At 38.7% G+C, this 5935-nt stretch overlaps 1 pseudogene; it reads right to left on the minus strand.

The window, feature by feature from the left end:
* Positions 1-693: 693 nt before the first annotated feature.
* Positions 694-1132, minus strand: LOC119518902 (annotated as a pseudogene).
* Positions 1133-5935: the final 4803 nt, after the last annotated feature.

Below are 5935 nucleotides of genomic sequence, written 5' to 3' on the forward strand. Positions count from 1 at the left end.
CCAAGTTTCTGTTCTCTAGCCCTATGGCTTTGTTTCCGGTCCTCGAGCCACCACTCTCCTTTCCCCTCACCTCCCCACCTTCTCCCTTCACTGCCATTCCCTATGCTGTTGCTCTTTAACTATTTACTTCCTCTCCTTTTTTTTCTGATCTCATTTCAAATTTTACTTCACCAAGAAAACTTTCCTCAAATTCCAGAGAACAAATAAGGATTACATGCTATACATTTCATGGAACTTATTGCAGCTTTTCATTATATTTTGTGTAATTAATAATTTGACTACTCTCTGTGACCCCACTAGGACACAAGCTCAATGAAGACAAGGATTGGATTTCTTGGGAAGTAAATTATTAGCATCTGCTGACAGGGCCTCACTTTTATTTTCTGAAAGAAATTATCTTTATTATAAGGAAAATACACAGCAAATCAGAAATGGAAAGGAGTGTCTAGGAAGATATGGAAATAAAATCACCAAACAAGCTGCCCAGACATGACTTCCTGCTGTGGAAGACAGGAATTTGGCCCTTGCCTTATCCCGTTTTCCAATCTCTTCTCTTCCTGGAAGTTTGGGAAAAGTTATACAGTTCTCGGGCTTTCAAGATATAGAAGATAGAATAAAGAAGAATGAAGGATGTTAGAGCCCTTTGTTCCCATGTCTTCTCCATGCCTGTGGAGCTGTCCCCAGCCCCATCCCTCAGTACTTGTTGATGCCAAGGAGGTGACATCCCTGGAATGGGGACAACTTAGGCAGCAGTACACTGGGCAATGAGGCTATGTTGATGAGGAAGTGAGCAGCATCATATTTGGTGTGAGGCTGGCCCAGAGGTACAGTACAATAGGAGAGATGCTAAGGAAAATGCTGGAAGAGTTCAGCTGGAGCCCGTAGTACATTTGTTCCCAGTGAGTGGGGAGACATGCCTGTCCTTGGTCAGGAGTCTCAGAGAGTGTCCCTTTCACCATATGTAGAAAGATACAATCAAGTTATGGATGACAACAGAAAGGCTGAAGAAGGGGATGCCGAGTAGAATCACCTGCAACAGTCCTAACAAGATGATGTAGGCCAGCCAGATGCCACCGCTATTCATCACTCGAGTGTCGGGATTTGCTTCACTGTGCACCACCCGCACATTCATCCTACCACAGCAGCGGAATCAGGCAGGCATCCAATTCAATTTCCTCTCAGCTCCTTTGAGCTTGTTCCCCCAGCTGTCTCCCAAATAGCCAAAATCCCCTGAACTTTACTGAGAATGAAAGAACATTCCCATCATGCACAAAGGAAAAATTGGAGTCTTGGGAAAATTTTTCAAAGGCACAAGGAGCCCTCCCTACATTTTAGACACATATTACAGTAATTTTTCCTGATCTTTACAGTTCAACTGTTCAACTGTAACATGAAGGATTAAGCCCAGGCTTGGCGGACCTGCTTCAAGGAGCAAACAAAACTTAGTTTCTCACTTTACTTTCCTGAAGAAGTTAATAAGGAATCAGGAGGAGGCTACATACATCCAGAATTCAAGAAGAGGGTCCTGGGATTCAATCAAGGAACCACCAAGGATGGCTGAGGGGGTGAAGGTATCTCTAATCCCCACCTTTTACTCCAGGACTTGTCCACCCTGCTCTCATTTCCTTTGCTCATAAGCAATGAATATTCTCATTCCTTCTCTTGAGCTGTGGGGCACCGCAAGAACTTGCTCTGGGCTTCTGGAGGTCTAGAAAGGGACCTGAGTTCAGTGCCTGGAGGGATGGGGCCCTAGCCCCTACTCTGGGGGCAGTTTTGGTCGTCTGCGCTCAGCTCTTTAAAACAGCACGAGGTCTGAAACTGACGTCTGATTAGGCCTCTCCATGCTTCTCCCAGCTTCCCTCTCTCTTTCGTTGGTTCCCTTCAGCTTCTTCAAAGCTCCCCGCTCACTTTCCTTTTGCCTTGCACCATTTTGCCTCAGCGCCCCCTTTCCAGTCTCCAGACAGCTTCTCCCTGCCAGCTTCAGTGGCCTGTCCAGCCTGGGGCATGCCAAGGTTTTACTTTTAACTCAAAGTATATATAAACTGTGGCTTGCATTTCAATAAAGAAAACAACTTTCTCTATATAATTGTTGTGTAGAGTTTGGAGAAAGAAAAGACCCAGGAGAAGCTGGAGAAGAAAACTAGATCTAATTCATTACAACCTCAGGAGATAATAAAGCATTCCATTTGTGAACTGATATAGTCTTCTACATGAGTGAAATATATTTTAAGACCTATGTGCAATATGTAAAATATTTCACAAGTCTTGAAATTAACACAATTATAGGGATTTTTTACTGTATGTTTTCAAAAAAGATAAGTCTGTGAAGCATAACTGAAAGAGTTCTTAACCATAACCACTAGGCTTGTGTGTGTGTTGGTGTGCTGGCATAAAAAGCCAACCTAGACAAAAGGAGAGCTTATGTAGAAAAAGAGAGAGAGAAAGAGAAGACAGAGAGCAAGAGAGCAATCACTGGTCAGCCCTCCATTATTCCAGTCACCAGCCATTAGAGTCACCCTAGCTGAGGCTCCAGATATCAAGCAACAGAGACAAACTTCCCCCTGTGTTTTGTCTGAATTCTTAAACCACATAATTATGAGATAAGATAATTGTTTTAAGTTGCTAGGTTTTGTGGTAGTTTTTTTTGTAGAAAAAGATAACTGGAAAAATCTCATATTTGCTTTTTTCTGAAAATGTATTTGTAGAAAAGCATTTGTTGAGTGAATGTCTAATTGATCAAATGCAGATTAAAGCAATAAGTCTCCATTCTACCCCTGCCACCTTAGCAACAATTAGCAAGATTGATAATACTCTATGATAGAAGCCATGGTGAAACAAGACTCTTTGACTCCATTGGTGGGAGGGTAAACTTGTAATTCTCTTTGAAGAAAAATTTGGATATCTCTACTAAAAGGTTAAAATGCATGTTCCCTTTAGTCATGTCCACCTACTTCTAGGAATTTATCCCACAGGTATACTTATATGTGTACAGAAATGTATGCTCAAGTATGTTCACTGCAGAATTGTTTGTAAGAGTAAAATCCTGAAAATAATATAAATGCCCATAAGTAGATCAATTCAGTAGATTGTGATACATCTATCCAATAGAATAATTCGCCTTTGTTGACAAGTACGAGGTAAAGTCTGTAAGTGCTGATGTCAAAATATCTCTGAGATGTATTGTTTAATGAGAAAATTAAGGTGCAGAATACTGCCCTGTTTTAAAATAATGTGTAAAATAAATGGATGTGTGGTTTCTACGAGGCTGATTCAGAAACTGGCCTGGGGTCTGGAATGGTGTGGTAATCTATTTTCACTGATACCCTTTTGTACTGTTAGTTATCTTTGTTCCCCATGCTTGTGTTACTTTTACAATTAGAAAAAAATTCTAGCATCCAACCAACCAAAGTTTTCAATTGATATGGAAGAATGCAAAATGCTGTTATTACAAAAATTTAACCCTAGGTATTTTTTGGACTCAGAAGAGTCAACCCTCACAAGTAATAGATAAGAGGCTAAATAAGGTTTCAAATGAGAAGAAACTATTTAAATTTAGAATTTTAGGAAAATTAGTAAACCTTAAGAGTTTATGACCATATGCCATAGCCTTTGAGACTCAGCCTTTCCCCTCGAATATAAATCAGTATAATGTTTGCAGGCAAAAGTCCAAATGGAACCACTGTCAGCCAAAATAATAATAATAATAAAAAAAATGTGTTCACTGAAGACAAAAAGGCTCTACTATCTTAATCCCTTCTTTGGACCTCTTTAAGCTGTAAATGATCATATACATAAGATTTATATATTGAGAGCAAGTCTTAAGTGAGGGTTTTGAAACTTTGAGGGCATTTTCCCCCTTTGCATTAAAATGGAAGAAGAGGGATAGCAAGAGAAAGTTGTTAGAGATTCCTTAGCTACTTGGACCATATCTAAATATTAGTGTTAGCTTGATGAAAGTACCCAGAACCAGCACATTGAAAACCATTTCTATCCCTTCGTCTGTTGTGAGACAATATTAAGGCACTAAAAGAAATTCACCTCATATCCACCTTATCCATTCTTGCTGTTTGGCAGCTGCTGCATCTTTTTCAAGAAAAAGTATGTATTTGAACCTGTGCCTGACCATTCTAGGCTATGATTTTTATGTACCAAATTCCCAATGGTAAGATAAAATTCTTGGGATCACATGCAAATAATGCTGTGTTTCTGGATTTGCCTATCGATCAAAGTGGGAACTTTGATCAAAGCCACAACCAAACAGGCCTCATTTCAAGAGCTTCACTTACCCCACTGCAGATTTATTGTTAAGTTTTAAAACCTGGCACAGATTTTTTCACAATTTTTAAAATCAAATTACCAGCAAAGCATTCCCTTCACCATTACCTGTCATTCACTGTCTTTGTAAATATAATTGGCTTTATGAATAATTCATTTCTATTATTTTCATGAATGAATGCAAGAATTCCATGAAGCCTATTTACATTATTTATTTTTTAAAAAAAGCTGAAATAATTGCTTAGATAAGGCATATAGGGAAGAAAACCTTTCCCATTTAGATTAATTTAATGCAATGACTGTGAACTGAAGGGAATGATAAAAGTTGTTTCCTGCTTGATTATTTTTGTTTTCATGTGGCTGCCTTCTCAATAATTAAAAGAATAAAGTATTTAAAGCTGTTCTTTCTTCTTAATGGTACACGGTCTGCACTTTTCTTTCCTTTCCTCTTATTCTTTCTTTCCTCCCTCCTGTTCTTCTGCTCTTTCAATCATAACTCCCAGCCATAACATAAAATCACATTCTATTTGAATAAACCTGGATTTAAATTCACCAAGACAATTCCTACTTCTTCATGAATTCTTACTTATATGTCAGAAATGACACCGAATGTATTCGTTTCTGAGTTCTGATCTTCTAACGTCTTTTCCGACAGTATGACAAAGTATACCCCATAATCATTTCTTTGCAAATATTTTTAAATCATTTTGTGCCCAGAGAGGTGGTATATTGGTTTTTTGTGGCTGCTGCAACACATTACCTCAAACTTAGTGGCTTCAATATAAACTTATTATCTTATATTTCTACTGGCCAGATGTCTAACAGTTCTTTCTGGGCTAAAATCAAGTTGTCAGCAGGGCTGCAATCTCTTCTGGAGGCTATAGGGAAAAATATTTTCCTTGCTTTTTCCAGCATTTAGAGATTCCCTGCATTCATTGGCTCGTGGGCCCCTTCCTCCACATTCCAAGCCAGCAAAGAAGATTAGGTCATTCTCACTGACCTACTCTTCTGCCTACCTCTACTACTTTTAAGGATCTATATGATTGCTTTGTGCCCACCTAGTTCATCCAGGATCATTCTATTTGCAACCTTAATTTCCTTTTGTCATGTAAAGTAACATATTCAGAGGTCCAGGAATTAGGATGTGGACAATTTGGGTGAGGGGAAGAGGGGATTATTCTGCCTCCCACAGTACATACTGCACCATGGAAAGCTCGTGGGCTTTAAGGTTGGTGCGTCTATAATAGCATCCCAATGTGGCCTCTAAGCAAGTTAATGAGTTTGGCCAAACAACGTAACCTCTCTGAGCCTCAGTTTTCTATTTGTAAGAATAATTAATGATTCCCAACTTGAAAGGTTGTTGTGAGGACTAGAAGTAATACAAAAATTCCGGGTCATGGTAGAAAGAAAATCTAAAGTAGCCATTATCATTTTTATTTAAGTTATAATGCAATATTTTCTTGGAACTTTACTTTTTCCCTGAGCATATATTAATCAAATACATTTATTAATTAGTTGTTTATCAAATTCTCATATATAGAGAGAAAAAGACCTAGGAAGGAAAGAAAAATATAAACCTATGTATGAGAATGGAAGATGCCTTCAGTACAGTCTTGGGACTGATGCCAGAGCTAAGTAATCATTATCTTGAAATGGGCTA

Source organism: Choloepus didactylus, chromosome 2 (genome assembly GCF_015220235.1).
Source record: "Choloepus didactylus isolate mChoDid1 chromosome 2, mChoDid1.pri, whole genome shotgun sequence".
Lineage (NCBI taxonomy): Eukaryota > Metazoa > Chordata > Mammalia > Pilosa > Megalonychidae > Choloepus > Choloepus didactylus.